Source organism: Ovis aries, chromosome 17 (genome assembly GCF_016772045.2).
Source record: "Ovis aries strain OAR_USU_Benz2616 breed Rambouillet chromosome 17, ARS-UI_Ramb_v3.0, whole genome shotgun sequence".
In the NCBI taxonomy this organism is placed as follows: Eukaryota; Metazoa; Chordata; class Mammalia; order Artiodactyla; family Bovidae; genus Ovis; species Ovis aries.
The window spans coordinates 34166145-34192031 of record NC_056070.1 but is presented as its reverse complement, the minus strand read 5'-3'; the positions used below and the strand labels follow the sequence as shown (position 1 = coordinate 34192031).

General features: G+C 40.0%; 1 long non-coding RNA gene across 1 annotated transcript in view; it reads left to right on the top strand.

Annotated features, from left to right (window-relative positions):
- Window positions 1-20446, top strand: part of LOC121816923 (uncharacterized) — a 259574-nt gene extending 239128 nt beyond the window's left edge. The window contains exons 5-7 of the long non-coding RNA XR_009597002.1: window positions 12401-12492; window positions 16678-17042; window positions 18468-20446. This is a non-coding gene — a long non-coding RNA (uncharacterized LOC121816923). The remainder of the gene's footprint in view (window positions 1-12400; window positions 12493-16677; window positions 17043-18467) is intronic.
- Window positions 20447-25887: the final 5441 nt, after the last annotated feature.

Sequence of the window (25887 nt, the reverse complement as noted above, 5' to 3'; positions counted from 1 at the left end):
GAAAACTAAGGTCATGGCATCTTGTCCCATCACTTCTTGGGAAATAGATTGGGAAACAGTGACAAGCTTTATTTTGGGGGCTCCAAAATCACTGCAGATGGTTACTGCAGCCATGAAATGAAAAAATACTTGCTCCTGGGAAGAAAAGTTATGATCAACCTAGACAACATATTAAAAAGCAGAGGCTTACTTTGCCAACAAAGGTCTGTCTAATCAAGGCTATGGTTTTTCCAGTAGTCATGAATGGATGTGAGAGTTAGACTATAAAGAAAGCTGAGCACCAAAGAATTGATGCTTTTGAACTGTGGTGCTAGAGAAGACTCTTGAGAGTCTCTTGGACTGCAAGGAGATCCAAGCAGTCCATCCTAAAGAAGATTAGTCCTGGGTGTTCATTGGAAGGACTGATGCTAAAGCTGAAACTCCAGTACTTTGGCCACCTGATGCAAAGAGCTGACTCATTGGAAAAGACCCTGATGCTGGGCAAGATTGAAGGCAGGAGGAGAAGGGGACGACAGAGGATGAGATGGTTGGATGGCATCACTGACTCAATGGACATGAGTTTGAGTAAACCCTGGGAGCTGGCAATGGACAGAGAGATCTGGTGTGCTGCAGTCCATGGGGTCTCAAAGAGGAGGACGTGACTGAGTGGCTGAACTGAACTGAACTGAAAGGTGGACTGGCAGTCAGCGAGTCTCCAACTCAAGACCGATTTGTTCTTAAAATTTAGCTAATGACTTTAAAAATATTGTCTGAAACTCTATTCTGTTCTGTACAATCCAGCACTTGAATTATAGATGATTTAGTGTTCTGGAAGTGCTACATTGATCCTGCCTATGCTTGCTAGGTCCACCTAACTTAAATAATTTGAAGGACAGTATTCCTGTCTTGTGTAGAAACATGTATGCATAATATGGAAATAGCTTGCTAAAGACTTGTTCGCCTAATCCTCAGTGGAAATTAGAATATATATATATATATATCCAGAATATAAACATATCTTGGCAGGAAGATGTTGTTTTGTTTAGTCTCTCAGTCATGTCCTACTCTTTGCCACCCCATAGACTTTAACCCGTCCGGTTCCTCTGTCTATGGAATTCTCCAGGCAAGAATACTGAAGTGGGTTGCTATTTCCTTCTCTGGGGGGGTCTTTCTGACCCATGGATCAAACCTGTATCTCCTGCATTGGCAAGCGGATTCTTTACCATCTGAGCCACCAGGGAAGCCCTGGAAGGAAGATAGCCTGGTTTAAACTTATCTTTAACAATTCTTCCCTGGTTAGGTGTGCAACTCTACTTCTCAGCAATTTACTAATATTTTAGAACTAAGATAAATTATGTTCCCATTGGAATTTCTAGTTTCAGCGTTTTAAAAAAACTGTTAAGTCTTCATGCAGTCAGTTTATAGAATTTCATTCTACTTCCCCACCTTACATCTTAATAACAACCACAGTATAAATAATCCATTGCTTCAAAATCTCCATTCACTCATACATTTTATTCTTATTGACTTTGGCTTATGAAGCTTGGATGGAAGAAATCACTAAATAAGAAAGAAATAGTTGAACTTCTATTCCGTGTTTCAAAGTCTTAACTGAGACCTCAGTCACATGGGAGCATGAAATTATTCTCTACTTGGGGAAACCACAGTTTAAAATACAAAAGAATTGTACTACAGGATAACTTATTCAAAGAAACTTTATTTTCTGTCTTTAAAAATCACCAAGTAAACATTTTGGCAATGGAAAATTTTTGTTTCCTATAGCTTTGTGAAATTTTAGCATTAAAATCATTTAAAACATTCACCTGGTCCCAGGTATCATTAAAAACTCTTATCTTTGTGTTAGATTAGCTGAAAAATTTGGCCCCAAATACAGTGGGAAATTAGGGCCACGTTTTAGGCAAACTTAGGCATTTATTTATTTTAGGTGGAAAGAACTTAAAATTCAACCAATTTGATTATTTTTTTAGATTTTATATATCTTCTTCAACTACAGAATGTGAACCCAGATTCAAGAGGCATAGAGGAAAGCCTCAGTTTTAGCAATAAAATATTTATGAACTAAAAGAATAATATAAGACTTCTACAGAAACTTGGTGACTGAACAGAAAACTTGAAATTGTGAACAACCAAATTAGAATATGGGTGAGAAGTTAGCATCTCATAAAATTTTCTCTTATTTTTTTCTCTCTTTTTCCCATGTGGTTCTAGCTGTAGAATTCTGCACAAGTTCTTCATTGCAGTTCTACCTTTTTTTTTTTTTTTGCTAGGTTCTGTAGATGAACTTCTCTTAATTTATTTCTTTACCTTCAATGTTATTCTTCAATTTAAATCACTTTTTCTTTTTCTTTTTTTAAGGTTCTTCTTTCATAAGGGAACCTAGAAGAATTTCTTTGTGGACCGATTCATAGGACACAGTGACTGGATCAGTGACAATGCACTCTGATCGTTTCTTCCTCTTAAACACTTGGAATCACTATCATTGCACTGGACACAGCTTGGTGACATGCCCCTACTAAAGCATGAGCTTCTTATGTTCAGTGGCAACAGGTCCCAAGAGGTGAGGAGGTGGCCTCTGTCCCTCTCCTGTTTCTAGATATCTCACTCTTGAAGCTCACAATCATTTCCAAGACACTTTCTCCCTGTACTTCCCAGAAGTGTGTAGAAGTCTTACAGAAATAAAACCTCCGAGATCTGCCTAGACTTATCCCCAGAGCCTCCTAAAGATCCTTCACATAGAGCTTTTCCTTCTTCCTTTTCCTTTCTTTTCTCTTTTCTTTCTTCTCTTTAACTTTTTATTTTATATTGGGGTATAAGGAGAAAAGGAAAGATATAAGCATCTGAATGCAGAGTTCCAAAAAATAGCAAGAAGAGAAAGCCTTCCTCAGCGATCAATGCAAAGAAATAGAGGAAAACAACAGGATGGGAAGGACTAGAGATCTCTTCAAGAAAATTAGAGATACCAAGGGAACATTTCATGCAAAGATGGGCTCAATAAAGGACAGAAATTGTATGGACCTAACAGAAGCAGAAGATATTAAGAAGAGGTGGCAAGAATACACGGAAGAACTGTACAAAAAAAGATCTTCACGACCCAGATAATCATGATGATGTGATCACTAATCTAGAGCCAGACATCTGGGAAAGTGAAGTCAAGTGGGCCTTAGAAAGCATCACTATGAACAAAGTTAGTGGAGGTGATGGAATTCCAGTTGAGCTATTTCAAATCCTGAAAGACGATGCTATGAAAGTGCTACACTCAATATACCAGCAAATTTGGAAAACTCAGCAGTGGCCAGAGGACTGGAAAAGGTCAGTTTTCATTCCAATCTCAAAGAAAGGCAATGCCAAAGAATGCTCAAACTACCGCACAATTGCACTCATCTCACATGCTAGTAAAGTAATGCTCAAAATTCTCCAAGCCAGGCTTCAGCAATACGTGAACTGTGAACTTCCTGATGTTCAAGCGGGTTTTAGAAAAGGCAGAGGAACCAGAGATAAATTGCCATCTGCTGGATCATGGAAAAAGCAAGAGAGTTCCAGAAAAACATCTATTTCTGCTTTACTGACTATGCCAAAGCCTTTGACTGTGTGGATCACAATAAATTGTGGAAAATTCTGAAAGAGATGGGACTACCAGACCACCTAACCTGCCTCTTGAGAATTCTGTATGCAGGTCAGGAAGCAACAGTTAGAACTGGACATGGAACAACAGACTGGTTCCAAATAGGAAAAAGAGTACGTCAGGGCTGTATATTGTCACCCTGCTTATTTAACTTCTATGCAGAGTACATCATGAGAAACTCTGGACTGGGAGAAACACAAGCTGGAATCAAGATTGGCAGGAGAAATATCAATAACCTCAGATATGCAGATGACACCACCCTGATGGCAGAAAGTGAAGAGGAACTAAAAGCCTCTTGATGAAAGTGAAAGAGGAGAGCGAAAAAGTTGGCTTGAAGCTCAACATTCAGAAAACAAAGATCATGGCATCCGGTCCCATCAGTTCATGGGAAATAGATGGGGAAACAGTGGAAACAGTGTCAGACTTTATTTTTTTGGGCTCCAAAATCACTGCAGATGGGGACTGCAGCCATGAAATTAAAAGATGCTTACTCCTTGGAAGAAAAGTTATGACCAACCTAGACAGCATATTCAAACATTACTTTGCCAACTAAGGTTCATCTAGTCAAGGCTATGGTTTTTCTTGTGGTCATGTATGGATGTGAGAGTTGGACTGTGAAGAAGGCTGAGCACCGAAGAATTGATGCTTTTGAACTGTGGTGTTGGAGAAGACTCTTGAGAGTCCCTTGGACTGTAAGGAGATACAACCAGTCCATTCTGAAGATCAACCCTGGGATTTCTTTGGAAGGAATGATGCTAAAGCTGCAACTCCAGTACTTTGGCCACCTCATGCGAAGAGTGGACTCATTGGAAAAACTCTGATGCTGGGAGGGATTGAGGGCAGGAGGAGAAAGGGACGACCAAGGGTGAGATGGCTGGATGGTATCACAGACTCGATGGACATGAGTCTGAGTGAACTCGGGAGATGGTGATGAACAGGGAGGCCTGGCGTGCTGCGATTCATGGGGTCGCAAAGAGTCGGACATGACTGAGCGACTGAACTAAACTGATAGCTGATTAATGTTGTGATAGTTTCAAGTGAACAGCAAAGGGTCTCAACTGTATATAGACATGTATCCATTCTCCCCCAAACTCCCCTCCCATCTAGGTTGCCACATAACTTTGAGCAGGGTTGCCCATGCTGTACGGATAACCAAGAAGGACTACTCTTTTATTCCCAACAATAATCTCTTTGATCCTAACAATGAAGATTCCCATGTTCTAGGACACTATTATCCCCATCTTGAAGAAAGGATAGAGGAGTGATGTCTGTCACTCTCTATTATAAAACAGTGTCCTGTTTTCTTTGTTTGTTTGCCACATGGCACAGCATGAGGAATCTTCCCCAACCAGGGATCAAACCTGCACCCCCTACAGTGGAAGGGTGGAGTCCTAACCACTGGACTGCAGGGAAGTCCAGCAATGCTGTGTTTTCTGATGAGTTAGATAAAATATCATTTGAACTGATTTCTGTCTCCCGTTCTCTCTTCCGTTAAGCCTTTCCCTCACTGTTGTATGGTGTTTTATATGCTCTGCAGTCTAGTTAAATCAGACTCTTAGCTTTCATTCATTCATTCCTTCATTCATCAAATATTTATGTTCTAGGCTCCAAAGACATATCAATAAACAAAACAGACACACTCTGTGCCCTCACGGACCTTGTATTCTAACATCTCCGGGGTATCCCCAGCTTTGTCCATACGCTCATTTATCATGTACTCCTTACAAGTTTGCCCAAACTCTACTTTGTTCAGGATTCTTTCAGCTCGTACATGGATTTCAAAGCCAAATTCAGATTGTCCTTAACCTATAAAGTGCCTTTAAAACTAGACTTACTGTTAATATTTGCAAGTCTAGGACTGAAGTATGAATGAGAGCCACATACTGTTTGTCTCAAAATATAAAAGAAAAAATTACCTAAAAACCTTGCTTTCTAGATAATGTCAAAATTGAAAAATATGTAAGACTACAGTGTTGCTAATATCTGAGATTATGAAATTCACAATTACTGTGAATGTCTGGGAATCCTGTGTTGATCAACTGACACTTTTTGGATGAGTAGTAAAATATAAACATAATTAATACATTACTATACATTTATTTCATGCAATTTTTTTGCCTTCATTTCAACAAAATCAGTAGTGCTGTTATAATCACAATTTTTTTTTATGTAATTATGTTATGTTGGCAGTGATGCCAATTTAGAAAGCATTTATTGAATCACCATTGTTCTTAGACTTTTGTATTTTTAATTTCCAATTTAGAGAATTATATGATATGTATGTATATTGATGATATGTATGTATTTTGAGGTAACCTAGCATAACTGGGACTGTCAATAGAATTTTTAAAATGGTATCTGATTCTAAATCACCATAAATATTATACATAGTGTTTAACCATTTTAGTAAGGAGACATGACCAAATAGCATTGTCACAGAAAATATTTTATAGGTATTTTAACTTTCTTGAATAAAGTGCTAGCAATAATACATTTCTTTGATCACCTTTTAAAACAATATCTAAATTCATATGGTAATATAAAGAATCAGTATACCCGATAATATATTTATCTGCTACTTCTACATTTACATGTACTAAAATTTAAGAAAAATTTGAAATGTTTAATATTGCAAATTGTTCCTTAGCTTCCATGCAGACCTATTGCCAATATGCTAATTTGCTAAAGTAGGACTATGTAAAGTAGGATGCGGAGGGCTGTCGCATTTGAAAAGCCCCTGATGCTGGGAAAGATTGAAGACAGGAGGAGAAGGGGACAACAGAGATGAGATGGTTGGATGGCATCACTGACTCAATGGACATGAGTCTGAGTAAACTCCAGGAGTTGGTGATGGACAGGGAGGCCTGGCGTGCTGCAGTCCATGGGGTCGCAAAGAGTCAGACACGACGGAGCAACTGAACTGAGCTGAACTGAGGACTATGTCAGGATGCCACACCTGGAACATATGGAGAAAAAAATGAGTGCTCATCAACAACTGGGGAAAGATCCCTCTTTTGCAAGAATCTATTGCATCCATACTGAGAAGAAGGATGGGACTAGTTACTGCATTTCTGCCCTTTCTCGTATTTAACGGATTCTGCTCCTCCAATCTTCCTATGTAATGAAGCTACTTCAGTGTCATCTCTGAAGTCCAGTGCAGATGCACTCATCTTTTGTTTTGGGAATAGACAGCAAGAGATTTAAAGGAATCATCATTCGGGAACTGAGAGAAGTTTGATGTAAGAGCCATCAGTTAAAATCACATGTTGGGGTGGATCAGCTCTGTCTGCTGGATGCAATTGACATGGTATTTTTTTTTTTAATAAATTCAGTTTCTATGTTTATAATGAGCAGATCTCCCTAAAGAGTGGAACCCAAAGAAAGGTATTCTTCTTACCCAAGTGGAAAAGTTTCTAAAAGAAAGTGTACTCAGTCTAGGAGTGATCTATCATTCTGAAATCTCTAAACACTTTGTATTATTTCCTCCTCATGCTTGGAAAGATATGATAAATACAATAACACTTTGTCCACATGTTGTATCTCCTCATAGAGAAAACAGGTTCTTTATGCCAATGAGAGATATCTTGTTTGATTTTTAAATCACCACCTGTGCCTAGCACAGTAGCTTCATGATGGTTGTTGTTGTTCAGTCGCTCAGTTGTGTCTGACTCTCTGCCACCCCACGGACTGCAGCACACAAGACTTCCCTGCCCTTCACTGTCTCCTAGAGTTTGCCCAAACTCGTGTCCATTGATTCGGTAATGCCATCCAACCATCTCATTCTATGTCACCGTCTTCTCCTCTTGCCCTCAGTCTTTCCCAACACTGGGGTCCTTTCAAATGAGTTTGCTCTTCATATCAGGTGGCCAAAGTATTGGAGCTTGAGCTTCAACATCAGTCCTTCCAATGAATATACAGGACTGATTTCCTTTAGGATTATCCGGTTTGATTTCCTTGCTGTCCAAGGGACTCTTAAGAGTCTTCTCTAGCACCACAGTTTGAAAGTATCAGTTCTTTGATGCTCAATCTTCTTTATGGTCTAGCTCTCACATCTATACATGACTACTGGACAAACCATAGCTTTGACTATATGTACCTATGTTGGTAAAGTAATGTCTCTGCTTTTTAATATGCTGTCTAGGTTTGTCTTAGCTTTTCTTCCAAGGAGCAAGCGTCTTTTAATTTCATGGCTTCAGTCACCATCTACAGTGACTTTGGATCCCAAGAAAATAAAGTCTGACGCTATTTCCATTGTTTCCCCATCTATTTGCCATGAAGTGATGGGACTGGATGCCGTGATCTTAGTTTTTTGAATGTTGAGTTTTAAGCCAGCCTTTTTACTCTCCTCTTTCACCTTCATCAAGAGGCTCTTTAGCTCCTCTTCCTTTCCTGACATTAGGTTGGTATCGTCTGTATATCTGAAATTATTGATATTTCTCCCAGCAATCTTGATTCCAGCTTGTGCAAAAATACCCATCCCGGCATTTCACATGATATACCCTGCATATAAGTTAAACGAGCAGGGTGACAATATATGGCCTTGATGTACTCCTTTCTAATTTTGAACCAGTCTGTTGCTCCATGTCTGGGTTCTAACTGTTGCTTCTTGTCCTGCATACAGGTTTCTCAGGAGACAAATAAAGCGATCTGGTATTCCCATTTTTTAAAGTATTTTCCACAATTTGTTGTGAGCCAAGTAGTCAAAGGCTTTCATGCAGTCAATCAATGAAGAATCAAGACTGTAGTGTTTCAAATTTACTTTAAAAATTTTGAATAGCTAAACTAAATCAATAAAAGAAAAATACAAGCTGTAATTCATTGTGTAACAATGTAACAAACTGTAATCCCTGTGATTCTTTTGTTTTTGCTTTTTAGTTAGGAATGCATTACACATGCGTGTAATGGGGTAATTAACAAAACCAACACTAGACCAGCTGAGGTCTGAGGCTGAATCATTGAGACAGTAATAATAGTGTCACAAACTGAATTGTGACTATTGATTACACTGTGGCTGGGAGATGAGTGATGGAAAGAAGAGTGGGAAATCAGTTTAGTTGAAGGTGAAATAGGTAAACATTAATGAAAGTCTCAGAAGGGAATAAGAGATGTAGGACTAAAATGTAAGCCAGAGATTGAGGTTAGTGAAAGATTTTTGCCTTGTGATTCAGAAATTATAATGCTAATAGTTGTATTTTTAAAAATAATCAGTATATTTTAGTGTTTACTGTGTGTAAAGTAGTTTTTGTTAAATGCTCTATGCATACCAGCTTATTTATTTCTTAAGGCCACATGAAATTAATATTACCATGACCCCTTTCTTTGAAAGAATATAAATGAGGCTTTGAGATGGTTACTTGCCAACATTTCATTGCTGGCAAGTAACAGAGTGAGGAAGTCAACCCAGGTATTTCTGACAACATAGCTTGCTGTTTATCACCAAGGGCATTTGAAGCCATGGGATTGGATTCCAGTTCCTTGGCAGAAAGTGAAGAGAGAAGAAAATAACACAGGGCGTGGTAACATCTGGCAGAAGGAAGCTTTACTAATTAGCCTATTTAACTTACTAGTGAAAGAAATCACACCTGAGTTGGTTTAAACACAAGAGGGGATTTTAATAGGAAGATAAGCTGTGAATCATTTGGACAACCGCGACTGGAGAAAGCCCACAAGCTCTCATAACATTGGGAATCAGGGACGAGAGCATTACTACTACTACTACTAAGTCACTTCAGCCGTGTCTGACTCTGTGCGACCCCATAGACGGCAGCCCACCAGGCTCCCCCATCCCTGGGATTCTCCAGGCAAGAACACTGGAGTGGGTTGCCATGTCCTTCTCCAATGCATGAAAGTGAAAAGTGAAAGTGAAGTCGCTCAGTCGTGTCCGACCTCAGTGACCCCATGGACTGCAGCCTTCCAGGCTCCTCCATCCATGGGATTTTCCAGGCAAAAGTACAGGAGCAGGGTGCCATTGCCTTCTCCGGGCGAGAGCATTAGGCTTCTTTATTTTTCTCTTAGCTGTGCTTCTCTGTGTCAAGTTCATATGTCTCTCTTTCTGTATGGGTTTATTCATGTGGCAAGAATTCAGGTAGCCATATATCCCAGAATTTCATAGCTTGTGATTTTAGCCAAGAGAGGGACTATGACAAGATTCTCTGGGACTCAAGTCCAGATATTCAGGGCAAGGCTCTAATTGGTCCATCCTAGGTCAAGTGCTGTATCAGTTAGGAAACTTGTGCTCTATGACTGAGAAAACCTTTGTTGTTGCAGTTCAGTCACTGAGTTGTGTCTGACTCTTTGTAACCCAATGAGCTGCAGCATGCAAGGCTCCTCTGTCCTCCACTGTCTCTCAGAGTTTTGCTCAAATTCATGTCCACTGAGTTGGTAATACTATCTAACCGTTTCATCCTCTGCTGCTCCCTTCTCATTTGGCCTCAATCTTCCCCAGCATCAGAGTATTTTCTAATGAGTTGTCTCTTTGCATCACATTGCCAAAGTATTGGATGGAGCTTCAGCTTCAGCATCAGTCCTTCCAATGAATATTCAGGACTGATTTCCTTTAAGATTGACTGGTTTGATCTCCTTGCTGTCCAAGGGAATCTCAAGAGTCTTCTCCAGCACCACAGTTTGAAATCACCAACTCTTCTGTGCTCAGCCCTCTTTTTGGTCCAACTCTCACACTTGTACATGACTACTGGAAAAATTGTAGGTTTGACTATATGGAGTTTTGTCAGCAAAGTGATGTCTCTGCTTTGTGTGTGACTTAAAAAACTAAAAAAGCCTTTATTGTATGTATATTTTTTCATGTAACAAGAGATCTGGAGGGAGTTGGCTCTAGGGATGGTTCAGCACTAAATGATGTCAAGGGTTAGAATATCTAGGATTCTTTCAGCATTCCACTTGTGATAGAAAGATGGCTGCTGTTACTATGATAATCATTTCATTATGGCAGCCTCTGAAGCAGAAGAAAGGGGGCACAAAAGAAGACTCTCTGTAAAACATACTTTTTCTGTTAGGAGAGAAATTACTGCATTTAGCTTTGGTGGGGCCTGTGTGTGTGCATGCTAAGTCACTTCAGTCATGTCCGACTCTTTGCGACCCTGTGGACAGTAGCCCGCCAGGCTCCTCTGTCCATGGGATTCTCCAGGCAAGAATACTGAAGGGGGTTGCCATGCCCTTCTCCAGGGGATCTTCCTGACCCAAGGATTGAACCTGTGTCTCTTATGTCTCCTGCATTGGCAGGCATGATATTTACCACTAGCTTCACAAAGGGTAGTTATCAGAAGAAGGGGGTGTGAAGCTGTTGTCCATTGAGCGATTTATAAAAGGAGTTACAAGCAGGTCGAGTCACAGATATAGGATGAGAGCCAGGTTGGTGATTGCTTGGTGGAATGTCAGTGCTGGGAAGAGGTCATGTGAAATTCAGACAAGAGAGCAGAGATGATGAGACAGGAGAACACACAGTCTTCCATCCAAACCACGAATCCCTAAGCAGATCCACCTTTTGCTGTCTGTCCATAATGCTGTGTGTTGGAAATGGCCCTGTCCTCTTACTCTTGCCTGGATCACTCCCTTGCCTAATCCACTGCATCGGTTTCTCTCTGTGAAACCAACATGGCAGGCACCCTCCTCCTTTCAGTCCTTCCTGTCATTGGTGTGGAGTGCTGTGTATCTCTGAGTGTGTGCATAGAGTGATATGTTCATAGCTTTCCATTTGTAGATATTAAGTGATAGAGGCAGAATCTCTGTCTCTTTGGGTTCTCTTTTCCGGTAGCATACTCGAAGTTATTTAAGAAATGCTGAAATGAAGCTGATGGCATGTAATGTATATCTTGTTGGGTGTAAGCATAAGAAAAATGAGAGACACTGATATTAAATCCTTAGAAGTCTTCTTATTTAAATCCTGTAGTTAAAAAAATCTGTTATTTGGGGAAGTAGTCCACATTTATTTATTTTGGACATAAAAGAAGTCAACTCTGGAAGGACCACTATTTCTTTTTTTGTTAATAGGTGTGTATGTTTTAAATTGGAGTATAGTTGCTTTACAATGTTGTATTGGTTCCTACTGTACAGTGACATGCATCAGTTATATGTATGCATATATCCACTCCCTCTTGGGCCTCCCCTCACTCCCCACCCCACTCGTCTAGGTCATCACAGAACACTGTGCTGGATGTGACTACGCTGTGAATGTATTAATATATGCCCTTCCATGAATTCTTATATAGCCTGTATCTTTTCCTTGATGACTCAGAGTTGCTGTTATGCATGTCCATTATTGTTCTGTGCGGTAATGTGATGTTCTGGGGCTTTTTTCCCTGAATGCCCAGACAATCACACTGCTGACCTGCGGCTCTCTTCTCTTGCCGTACAGCTGGGCAGCTATGCTACTGGTAGTTCCCCACATACTTTCCTTTACCAGCACGCTGTCTTTCTTTAATGTACTGTTTCTAATCCATTGTGGCCTGGGAATCCAAGTAACACAGCTTGTTAGAATTGATCCTAATTTAAGAGTAAATGCCCCCAAGCAAGCATCTGTGCCCCCGAGTGAGTTTCTTTGGGAATCTATTCTCCAAGTTAGGTGTAATCAGTTTTAGTGCATGGTTGGCCAGAGTGATTTTTTTCTCTGCTTCTGAACACTCACACAGATCCAGCTGGCCAAGGAGGTGGTTGGCAGCATCCAGCAAGTTCTCAGGAGGAATGTTTTTTCCCCCCTTTACATTGTTTTCCAGGCCCTAAGTTATTTTTAAATATGATATATGTGGTTTTGTTTCATTTTAGGATATCGACGGGATAATATTCACTGGAGAAATAATTCCTTACTTTTAAAGCCTCCATCTTGGCCAGTTACCTTGGCCGAACTTTGGATAATGGTAATGTGTGGTTTGTTTTGGGCTAAGAGTTAAGAGTCTGTGTTGTTAATGACTGACACACAGCGACCATGTGTGTCAAAGCTGGGGGTTAACTAGAGAGGAAAAGCTGTGTGAGAATAACCTGATTGTGCCAAGAGGTCATATTTTAAACATACAGTCAACCCTCTGGAACCGCAATTTCCGCATCTGCAAAGTCAACCGACCGGAGCCTGTGGATTCAGATATCCGCTCTACTAGACCATTTTATGTAAAGGGCTTGAGCATCCTTGGTCTTTTTTTTTTTTCAATCCACTGAATTCCTGGAACCAGTTCCCCACCCCCCCCCCACCCCTCACCTCAACACACAGACACACACACATAGACACACAGATACTGAGGGGGAACTGGGCTGTCCGTAGCAGTAGCTGAAGACACGGGAGGAGAGCCAGGGTTTCCTAGGATGTCCTGCTGTTTATGAGTCAGGTTGTAGAAGGTCTTTGCATCTTAAGATGACACAAGTCAAAATGACAAGAGGAGGAATTTTGAGGTTGAAATCTGTAAGGCAGTTGAATAACAATCATTTGATTTAGTTTGAGTAAACTCCGGGAGTTGGTGATGGATAGGGAGGCCTGGCGTGCTGCAGTCCATGGGTTTGCAAGGAGTTGGACACGACTAAGCGACTGAACTGAGCATTTGATTTAAGAAAAGAGAGTCTTTGAGCATAACTGGTTTCTCTTAGGTCCTTTTCAACTGTATTACATGCAAACTCTTGCTGTGAGAGAGTAAATGGTGAAGGGCAGAGAATATATTGAAGACTTGGAAGAGCCAAGTGTAAATAGTCACAGCCTTGAAAAATAATGCAGGTTTAGGAAAATGAGTGCTTCTATAAATCACTGGAAAACTTGATGATGATTTGCACTGCAGATGGGCTTTTAAACAAGTGTGCAAGTTTGCTGCTGCTTCTCAACTCCCAATTGGATACTTAAAAAAAAAAAGGCTCTTTCTCAATATCCTGTTCTTGTGCCTTATTAAAATCATTCTGGTACTCTGACCCCCACCCCTTGTTTCTTTCTTCTTTTCACATCTGTGTTTGGGGAGGATGTGACCCACTGTTCCCAGCAGTGGAGAATGCCTGAAAGTCATGAGGACGAGATGGTGACCCAGCTACAGCGCGTGTGAAATGAGTGATGGGAAGAGAGAGGGAGAGAGCAAGACGCAGTACCGGGTTAGGAGTTGTGCAGTTATTTCTAGCTTTGAATTGTTTCCAAATCTCATACATTCACAGACAGCCTCGCCAAAGCCCACAGCTGTCATGCATTTTCAACAGATTCCACAGGGCCTAGATGAGGTTTGAAGGCATTCCTTTGCTCTTACACATTAGCTCCAAGGAATTACCGTAACATCTGATATTGTGGAAGTGGGATCTTTGCCATCCTGACCTTGCCCAGAGCAGTCCGGAAATAGGGGTCCAAGAATGTATTATCTCATATGGCCTGTAAGGGTCACCGGGGCCCCCTCGGTGCCGTTCCAACCAAATACAGGCGCCCAATGTGCTCTACTTTTGGGGAAACTGTGCTGCTTCGTATGGACACAGTGGGCAGACACGTGTTCCCATTGCTATTTGGATGTTTGTCATAGGAAAGGCATGTTCCACTGGAGAAATTCCCAGCTGTCAGTAATGTGCTGATACACCACAGCCAATCATCGGAAGGCGAGCCAAATAAACAGGATGTTCACAGTGTGTGTGATTGCATGAGTGTGGAGCAAAACTTCTGCCCATTTCACAGCCTCATAATGGGATTGACATGCATTGCTTCATCTGCATCTGTCTGTTTAGGGTAGAAACACATAAACACCATGGAAACAACGTGTTAGAAAGCCCTTTCTTTGCCTATGTGGGCTGTTGATATGGTGGGATGAAATCTGTGTAAACTGGGAATGAACGTTGCTTTAGTGTCATGAATTTACTTGCTGGGAAGTGCCTTCAGGTCATCCAAACACAGAGAGGAAATGAACAGATCGTCTGTGGCTATTGTGCATTGACTGAGGGGGCTGAGTGTCTCTGGCTATTTTTACACACGGCTGGAGTCATCTCCATTCTTTCTTCTTGTAAGCCACCAACTAGTTATTTATATAAATGTACAGAAACAAGTCAGAGTTATGTCATTGCCCTTTTCTCTTTGGAAATGCTGCTACTGTTAACTGCGTGCTGTGCTCACTCGCTCAGTCGTGTCCGACTCTTTGTGACCCCATGGACTGTCGCCCACCAGGCTCCTTTGTCCATGGGGATTCTCCAGGTAAGAATACTGGAGTGGGTTGCTATGCGTTCCTTCAGGGGATCTTCCCAACCCAGGGATCGAACCCAGGTCTCCCGCATTGTAGGCAGAATCTTTACTGTCTGAGCCACCAGGGAAGCCCACTGTTAACTATTGAAAGTGAAAGTGAAAGTTGCTCAGTGGTGTGTGACTCTTTGTGACCCCGTGGACTGCATAGTCCATGGAATTCTCCAGGCCAGAATACTGGAGTGCATAGCCTTTCCATTCTCCGGGAGATCTTTCCAACCCAGGGATTGAACCTAGGTCTCCTGCATTGCAGGCAGATTCTTTACCAGCTGACCCACAAAGGAAGCCCAAGAATACTGGAGTGGGTAGCCTATCCCTTCTCCAGCGGATCTTCCTGACCCAGGAATCAAACTGGGGTCTCCTGCATTGCAGGCAGATTCTTTACCAACTGAGCTATGAGGGAAGCCCTGTTAACTATTAGTGCCTAAATATATTCCTGAGGCAGCAATTTGGGAAGGGACAGTGGGGAGTTCCTTCAACATTCATGTGCAGAGTTCTTTGAAAAATGACATTAAATATCCTATTAGATGTCAAACCTTTTACTCCTCCAGAAATGTATATCCATTTGCCCAAGTTGGTACATTTATTCATAATAATAACAGTAGGTAATATTTACTGCAGATTTCCTATGTGCCAGTATTGGGTTCAGTCTTTAACATATGTTAACTCTTTTAATTCTCACAAAAGCATATTGTGTTGATATTATTATTCCTCTCCTAAAGATAAGGAAACTAGGGTTCATGAATGTTAGTAGGCTTGCCTAAGAAAATAGAGCTGGTGAAAGAGTGAGTTTGCAGCCAGGTTTGTTTGAGTACAGAACCCACAAACTTAACCACTGCTCTGTATGACCCTCATGTGTGTTTGCTTTATGGGAAATCTGATTCTGTTGCAGCCTCTGGTGTTATGTTCCATGGAAATGTGACTCCTTGTTCCTTCTTGAACAAGCTTGAGGGACAAAGATAATATTGGCATTCTCATGCCTGTTCATTTAGGATGCTTCACTAGCATAGCAGGTTGAAGGTTGAGGACCACGGTATGAAGACTCGGTCATGATTTTTTCAATTTTGATCTTTTAATTATGAATGTTGCATGCTGCTTTTGAAGCTTATTGCCCAAGATGCAGTAAATGAAGCCCAATCACATATCAGGATGCCTTCTTTTTTAAAAAATTTTATTTATTTATTTATTTTTATACTGTATTGGTTTTGCCATACATTGACATGAATCAGCCACGGGTGTAAAAAATTTTGACACCCTTTCATAGTTTTTAGGTGATAAGCATAGCTGAAAAAAGAGTTTTCTAAATGTACAGAATGTGTGCTTTGTTTTGTTGTTACTGTTGCTTGCTCACTCAGTCGTGTATGACTCTTTGAGACCCCATGGACTGTAGCCCATCAGGCTTCTCTATCCATGGGATTTCCCAGGCAAGGATACTGGAGTGGGTTGCCATTTCCTCTTCCAGGGAATCTTCCCAAACCCAGTGATAGAATCCATGTCTTGTGCATTGGCAGGTGGATTCGTTACCACTGAGCCACCATGGAAGCTTAGTTTGGTTAATGAACTTTTAAAAGACTTGTACTATGATATCATCTAGCAGAGGACAGAACTACATAATGGTTAGAACCCAAGCTGTGGACTTGCATTACTTACTTTTTCTGTGACCTTGGGAAATATAGTTGATGTCTCTGTACCCTTTTCTCCCCCCATCTGTGCAATAGAGCACAGGGAAATAGCAGTTATCTTGTAGGATTGTTATTAAGATGTAATGAGAGGATACATGTAAAATGTGTAGTAAATATTTGGTTGTATACAGTTAATGCCTTTTGACACTTTCTATCACCATCTTTGCATTATTTTTCTCCAGGGTTCTCACCACAATAAAATGCACTGGATTATGAAATATTGGCTCCCTGAACTAGAACATCGGAGAAGGCAATGGCACCCCACTCCAGCACTCTTGCCTGGAAAATCCTGTGGACGGAGGAGCCTGGTGGGCTGCAGTCCGTGGGGTCGCTAACAGTTGGACATAACTGAACGACTTCACATTCACTTTTCATGTTCATGCATTGGAGAAGGAAATGGCAACCCACTCCAGTGTTCTTGCCTGGAGAATCCCAGGGACGGGGGGCCTCATGGGCTGCCGTCTATGGGGTCGCACAGAGTCGGACATGACTGCAGCGACTTAGCGGCAGCAGCAGCAGAACTAGAACATAAGCTCCATGGAACCAGGTATGTTTTGCTCTCCTCTGTATCCTCATGGTCTAGGACAGCAGCCCATACCATCTCACAAATGTGTTGAATAAATTAGTTATTATTATCATCTGTTTCAGACACTATGCTTTTAAAAACTTCTGAAAATACTGTTCAGGTTTGCACAGTTACTGAGAGGCTTAAAATATGTTTGATTTGTAATCATAGAATTTAATAGTTTATAGAAACATCAGAGCATATAGAGTTTAACCTCTTCAATTTATAAGAAAACTTAAAATATCCTGAGGCCAGGAATATTAAGTGGTGTTCCCCCTGTTAAGAATTACCCAGTGGCAGCTGAGATCTGGCATCAAGGCCTCTGACACCCAATGCAGTATTCCTTCTTCTGTGGCCCAATGACATATTTTTTGGTGGTTGTTTTTCTTTATTTTTTATTTCTTTATTTTTTTTTACTTTACAATACTGTATTGGTTTTGCCATACATTGGCATGAATCCGCCACAGGTGTACATGAGTTCCCAATCCTGAACCCTCCTCCCACCACCCTGCCCATATCATCTCTCTGGGTCATCCCAGTGCACCAGCCCCAAGCATCCTGTATCCTGTATCGAACCTAGATGGCTAACCCTAACCCACTGACTTCTAATTCAGGAACCAACTTGGCTCTTGCCTCTTAGTGGGTCAAGCCTCATTCCAGGTGAAAACTCAAGTCCTGTTTCATCGTTGTGTTTTACTCCCAACCTCTCATCACCTCTGGCTGATTGGTCACTGCTGCCGTCCATGTTTCTCAGTGATAGAATTTATTTGAATGATAAAGTGTACTTTAGTCACAAGATATGTCTAGAGATGGCTGAGGATTACAAGGGGTCAGGAAAGCAGCTCCTCTCCTGATCACTAAGTGAGAAGTTGTACACCTTTTATGCTCTGTTTGGAGTCCAACCCTGGCTTTTGAGATCTCCACTATATTTCATTTGGGGAGAAAATCAAAATAAATTAAAGCTTTAAAGGTTCTCACACTTCTGGCTCCAGAGCTACCTAGGAGAAAAGAAGGTATGAATTCATCTCCAAAACATCATGTACTGTTTCCAGTATGGTAAGCAATGTGGCTGGAGTTTACAGATATTTTTTAACGGCGCACCTTTTCCTCATGGAGTTTACACTCTAGCTGGAAAATTCACCCCACAGTACTTAACAGTGACCATAGTTAGAACACGAAGAGTGAAGATGAAGATAAAAATTTGAAGGAGCTTAGAGAAGGGAAAAAAATCCAGGGAGTGAATGGGATGTTGACTTAAGAGGCAACATCTTAAGAAGACTATCATGGATCAGTGGTATTCTCCAAATTTCATGCATCTTGGCTGAGATATATTTTTAAAGTTGATTGATTACTTAACATCTGTTTTACTTCATGACATTTTATATTTTCATGTATGCCATTTAATAGACACATCTATCTCCAAGCCAGGCTTCAGCAATATGTGAACCGTGAACTTTCTGTTGTTCAAGCTGGTTTTAGAAAAGGCAGAGACACCGGAGATCAAATTGCCAACATCCGCTGGATCATGGAAAAGCAAGAGAGTTCCAGAAAAACATCTATTTCTGCTTTATTGACTATGCCAAAGCCTTTGACTGTGTGGATCACAAGAAACTGTAGAAAATTCTGACAGAGATGGGAATACCAGACCACCTGACCTGCCTCTTGAGAAATCTGTATGCAGGTCAGGAAGCAACAGTTAGAACTGGACATGGAACAACAGACTGGTTCCAAATAGGAAAAGGAGTACGTCAAGGCTGTATATTGTCACCCTGCTTATTTAACTTCTATGCAGAGTACATCATGAGAAACGCTGGGCTGGAAGAAGCACAAACTGGAACCAAGGTTGCTGGGAGAAATATCAATAACCTCAGATATGCAGATGACACCACCCTTATGGCAGAAAGTGAAGAGGAGCTAAAAAGCCTCTTGATGAAAGTGAAAGAGGAGAGTGAAAAAGCTCAACATTCAGAAAACGAAGATCATGGCATCTGGTCCCATCACTTCATGGGAAATAGATGGGGAAACAGTGGAAACAGTGTCAGACTTTACTGTTTTGGGCTCCAAAATCACTGCAGATGGTGATTGCAGCCATGAAATTAAAAGACACTTACTTCTTGGAAGCAAAGTTATGACCAACCTAGATAGCATATTCAAAAGCAGAGACATTGCTTTGCCGACTAAGGTCCATGTAGTCAAGGCTATGGTTTTTCCAGTAGTCATGTATGGATGTGAGAGTTGGACTGTGAAGAAGGCTGAGTGCCGAAGAATTGATGCTTTTGAACTGTGGTGTTAGAGAAGACTTGAGAGTCCCTTGGACTGCAAGGAGATCCAACCAGTCCAGTCTGAAGGAGATCAGCCCTGGGATTTCTTTGGAAGGAATGATGCTAAAGCTGAAACTCCAGTACTTTGGCCACCTCATGCGAAGAGTTGACTCATTGGAAAAGACTCTGATGCTGGGAGGGATTGGGGGCAGGAGGAGAAGGGGACGACAGAGGATGAGATGGCTGGATGGCATCACTGACTCGATGGACTTGAATCTGAGTGAACTCCGGGAGTTGGTCATGGACAGGGAGGCCTGATGTGCTGCGATTCATGGGGTCGCAAAGAGTCGGACATGACTGAGCGACTGAACTGAACTGAACTGATATGCAACCTAGTGAAATCAAAATAGGTTATTTCTCAAAAAGAGGCTTTTGTTGCAGGTATTGCTTTGTATTTTTTGATACAATTATAAGCATTTACTTGAATTTATGAATGATAATATATTCCTAAAAGAAAAAATTGTATCTTGTACATACACATGTAAAATATTTAGAGTCTTTATATATAGTTAAGAATTAAACAGGCCCTTTTTGGACACTGCGGATTTGACTCATGTAACTGATTGTAGAATGGTAGAAACCCAAAAGGTTTGCAAACCAAAGTCCATTATTATATAGTAGGGAGTACTGAAGGGACCCCGGAGCTGAACCTATGATTTTTACATTAAAAAGTCTCAGAAAACAGTTGCCTCCATAGACTTTTTTTTCCTTTGTTAGTGTATCTTTCTACTTAAAATAATTTACTGCATTTTTTTAATAGTGATCTCTTTCCTGATTCTTATTTACAAAAGTAAATATAATGCTGGTAATGCAAGTATCTTTAGTTTTGCTAAATATTTTACAGTGCATTGAATATGCCATGGTAACTAGAAACTTGAAAGCTCTTGTTTTTATTGAGGTCTAATTTACATATGACGATGTCAGTTTCAGTTGTATACCAAAATAATATCTGTATATATTGCAAAATGATGACCACACTATGTCTTGAAAGTTTTGGTTAATTTTTATTAAATTATGTCGTGTTTTCCATTTACCCATCAAAAAAATAAAAAAATATGATTTATAGAAGCAAGAATGACAGAAATATGTTTTGCCTCAGTTTACTTAGGTGATGGCACTTCATTTTCCATTCTTCCCCTCCATTCTGACTTTGCCCTGTCCCTGCCCAGCTGAAGAGTTGTTCGCTGTAAGACTCTATCCCTAGCATCCGTGCCCTAGCTTGGTTGATTTCCTGACTGTGGGTTGCTCTAGCTACCCATTCTGTTTGCTGGTTCCTAAAGCTACGGTTGCAGCCTTTGTCTTTTGTTTCTCACGTCGAACATGCTGGCAGATGTGCTCACTGAACATTTTAACCAGCATTCTTAGGCTAGCTTCTTCTGAAGCCGATGAAATTACCAAAACAATTTCACGCTCTTCTGAAGAGCAAAGGGAAGGCAAAACCAGAAAGATGGATCAAACGCAGCCACTGTGGAAGATGTCTCAGAGCTTTAACAGAGCATAAGAACAATGGTGTTCAGTGACTTTGGGGGGCCATGTTCTCTCATGATGAGAACTGGATTAAAACAGCTTACTCAGACCCTATGTACTATGTCTTATTGTAATTAGCTTTTACACTATTATTGGATTTTAGACCAGATTACCCATTGCTATTTGGGAAGAGAGGTCAATCAATTTTTTTGTAAATATCTTGGGACAGGTTTCTTGAGGTCATGAACATGTCAGTATACCAAGAAGAATGATTTATTATCAAATATTTGTTGAACTGTTATTATGTGAAGGAGACTTATTTAAAGTGTAAATATTTATGCAAGACACACTCCTTGCTCAGAGGATCTTGTGCACAGTTGTTAAAACTGGTGTGGGACCTTCTATGACTGAAGAACACAAGGGCGTATTCAAGGATAAGAGGACTTTCTAGTGGTTGATAGAATATTAGATCTGAAGCTCTTTCAGAAATCATCTACTCCTCCCATCTTATCCTATGGGTATGATAACTGTAAGTTTGACTGCCCAAGATCACTCAAACATTGGGGAAAAGTTAATATAAACATACTTATCTTTCCTTTAAATCTGGTAATTTTTTTCATGATATGACATGAATATTTATACTGTTTTAAGCAGATCAAATGCAGTTGAATTTTACTTGTTTTAGTTTAGTGCTTATTGTTGATTGTTTTAATCCTAATGTGTTTAATCTGGTTTTCTCTGTGTTGTATATTTTTAGCTATGGGAGAGAGGACAAGAGAAAAACTTCTCTACTTTGCACTTTGATTTTTCATTTTTTATTAGTACTAATTTGAAACTTTTCATTATATAAGTAATACCCACTAATTGAATAAAACTAGAAGATCTATATAAGGAAAATGAGAAAACTAAATTCAATGATAAAACTAGGTCCAATCTCCTAGAGAAAACCACTAATATATATATTTTTATGTATTTTTCTTTGTAATAAAAATGGAATCAGATTTAACCTACTATTTTACACTTCATTTTTTCATGTAACTACTTACATGAGCATTTTTTATGTGGGTAAGTATATTTAGAATAACACTTTTATCAGAATGGCAAAATAGTCTGTTTCATTCATTTTATATTGTGGACATTTTACTTATTGTCAATTTTTGAACACTTTGAGAACTTCTTTTTTGTTGTTGTAAATATTCTGTAGGAGAAGGTAATGGCAACCCACTCCAGTACTCTTGCCTGGAAAATCCCATGGGGGAAGGAGCCTGGAGGGCTGCAGTCCATGGGGTCTCTGAGTTAGACACGACTGAGCGACTTCACTTTCACTTTTCACTTTCATGCATTGGAGAAGGAAATGGCGACCCATTCCAGTGTTCTTGCCTGGAGAATCCCAGGGACGGCGGAGCTTGGTGGGCTGCCGTCTATGGGGTCGCACAGAGTCGGACACGACTGAAGTGACTTAGCAGCAGCAGCAGCAATATTCTGTAATGAAGATCCATAAATTGCACATTTATATGTAATTATTTCCCTAATATTTTCAGAAGTAGTTTTTCTGTATCAGAGAGTACACATACATGCTAGACTTTTGATACACAGTGGGTCCATCACCAACACTTTTTATTCCTGATTTCAAAATTTGTGGTTTGCATTCAGAGCTGCAGGATTTAAAATCTGACCAGGGTAAATGGCCTTATTAAAAAAAAACAACCCTTTCCAGTAGAATATGTTGGGTCACAATGGCTTAATATTCACGCAGCAAGGTTATAATTTCCTGAAATATATTAAATAGGTGATATTGATCAGAGACTGATGATAATTGTTCAAGATAAGGGTCTCCTCATCTCTGTCTTTCAAAAGCAAGAAGATGATGATTATAAATTAGCAGTGGCATCAGGAGATGGCTTCTGTCATGTCTTCATACCTCTTTATCAGAGCTCTCTGACTTACGCTTGGTACATCTGGGATGTAAACTGAATATATGGTTCTATGAAACCTTGGGAGTATTCAGATGTTAACTATAAAGCAAACACTGTTACTGCCCAGAGGACACTGTGATTCTCTTATGGTTTGAATTTACTTTCTATGTGTTATTATTTTTTAAAAAATAGTTTTTATTTTGACCATTTTAAAAGTCTTTATTGAATTTGTTATAATATTGGTTCTGTTTTCTGTTTTGGATTTCCCACTGCAAGGGATGTGGGATCTTAGCTTCCCAACCAGGGTAGAACCTGCACCTCCTGCACTGGAAGGTAAAGTCCTAACCACTGGACCACCAGGGAAGTCCCTGTGGTTGCTTACTGACATGAGAATATGTAGCAGTCATTTAAAAACTTGGTTTACTAAAACCTGCTAGATGTGTCGGAGAAGGCAATGGCACCCCACTCTAGTACTCTTGCCTGGAAAATCCCATGGATGGAGGAGCCTGGTGAGCTGCAGTCCATGGGGTCACTAAGAGTAGGACAGGACTGAGCGACTTCACTTTCACTGTTCACTTTCATGCATTGGAGAAGGAAATGGCAACCCACTCCAGTGTTCTTGCCTGGAGAATCCCAGGGATGGGGGAGCCTGGTGGGCTGCCGTGTATGGGGTCACACAGAGTCGGACACGACTGAAGCAACTTAGCAGCAGCAGCAGCTAGATGTGTATAACAAAACTACTAAATTTAGTGCATCGTTTAAAAGTAAGATTGTACTTCCTAACAGAAGAACATTTTCAAAGAGAAAAAAAAATCCACACATTTATTTTTTGCAATGATAATCTTTCACATTTTGGTGCCTAATAGACTACAAAATCCTTGGTTTTCTTGGATAAGAAATAACTGAGCTAATTAAATGCATGTTGCTTTGAGATAATGGTGTTTTGTGATAATGGTTGTAGTTTCAAACATGATGTTTCTGCATAGAAATTAACTCCTATCTTCGTTTCTGAAACAGTCTAAGCACTCAAGAGAAAATATTATTTTATTTGTTTTATACCATCTGAGATTAAAATCATTCATATTGTAAATTATAAAATATCTCCAAAGGTAAGATTATTTTACAGCTAAATATTTTGTCATTTAAGTAAATATTTATATAACTTTAGATTATGCTGTAACGCAATTTATAATGTTTAAAATTATTTTACCATATTTACCATTTATCTCAAGTATGGGTTAGCTCATTCTTTGGGATGGGCAACAGTTGCTTTCAATTTTTATTTTTTCTTTACAGGTTGTGTTTATTTTGACTAGGGGATTCTGGGATAGTTATAAAAAATGTTCAAATTTGATTAGTACTTTTGTGGGATAATGTGGATATTGTACTTTATACCTACATTCATATGAGTAAATATTATTATGTCAGATGAGCTTGTGTGTGTGTTTGTGTTAGTTGCTTCAGTCATGTCCTCTCTTTGTGACCCCATGGACTGTAGCCCTCCAGGCTCCTGTGTCCATGAAATTCTCCAGGCAAGAACACGGTGGTTTCAGATGAGCTTAGTCTACTTGAAAAACAGAGAGGAGGGTAATGCAATACTGAAAAGTATTGCAAAGTAGGACAGGCCTACTTTGATGGAATGGAGAGAAATGGGGAGGAAAAAAGCCTAGAGCATAGATGACCTTCAGCTTAGAGCTGATTCAGGTATTGAGTCTTTGCGACCCCATAGACTGTAGCCCACCAGGCTCATTTTTCCATGGAATTCTTCAGGGATCGAACCCTGGTATCCTGCATTGAGCCACCAGGGAAGCCTAACTGAGAGTTATAGGCAATTATTAGGAAGACTGAAAGTCCTGAGCACCTGCCTGGGTGGGTGTTTGCCCATGTTAAAAGCCGTATTTCACTTGACCATGATACTCTCTGTCAATCCAAATATTTGCTCTGAATAGCTCTTTCCTTTGCTTCATCATTTCCTTTCTCTCTTTCAGATTATAGTTTAGGACACACAGGACAATTTCTGTAAAATCCAGTGGCCTCCAAACCACCAACATACTTCTGGATCCTCTCGACTACTCATCACTTTTATAATCACTGCAGCTCCTCTTTTTATAGATAGAAAATGTTTCTGTGCCATTTTCCTTATTAAGTCATAATCATGTAGCTGTGACCAAGTTTAAACTTTACTGTGTTCCTGAAACACTAAACAAAATAGTTATATAGCTGAGCATTTCTAAATAACCATAGTACCAAGGGGAATTTTATACTGATTTTTTTAAACCAGTAAGTTGAAAATATTTCTATTGGTTGGATTAAAAGGAAGGAAAAGAAGGAGATAAGTCCGAGTGTTTAGATAGGTCTTGAAGATTTGCTGAACATTATACTGAACTTTTTTTTTTTACACATTACCTCATACAATTTTCATCATTGTTCTTGTGGGAGAGAAACTGTTAAATTCACTGTGGAGATAAAGACATAAAAATTTCTTTTCTGATGAGGCTCAGAGAACTCAGACACTTGGTCTAGGATACAAAATTAGTAAGTGGAAGCATTGGAATAAGAACTCTAAAATGTGTGAGAGGAAATATTCATTTTCTTAGCTGATTCGAACATCTTAATATCCATTTTCTACTGGCCTGATTTTAATAATGTGAAATAATGCTTTCCAACCTCTTTTCTTTTCTTGATAATTGAGTTTGGAGTTTTTAAAATAACTTCATTTTTAAAATTTTTATTTATTTTTATTTTTGGCCATGCTGAGTCTTCATTGCTGCTTGGGTTTTTCTCTAGCTGTGGAGAGTGTGAGCTCCTCTTCTTTGTGGTGTGTACATTTCTCATTGTAGTGGCTTCTCTTGTTGTGGAGCATGAGCTCTAGGGTAAGGAGACTTTAGTAGCTGTGACAAGTGGGCTCAGTGGTTGTGGTTCCCAGGCTCTAGAACACAGGCTTAATAATTCTAGTGCATGGGCTTAGCTGTTGTACAGCATGTAGGATCTTCCCAGACCAGGGATTGAAACCATGTCTCCTGTATTGGCAGGTAGATTCTTTACCACTGAGCCACCAGGGAAGTCCCATATCTCTTTTTTATTTTAAACTTTCCAAGCTCTGCTGTTGAAATTTGCTATTTC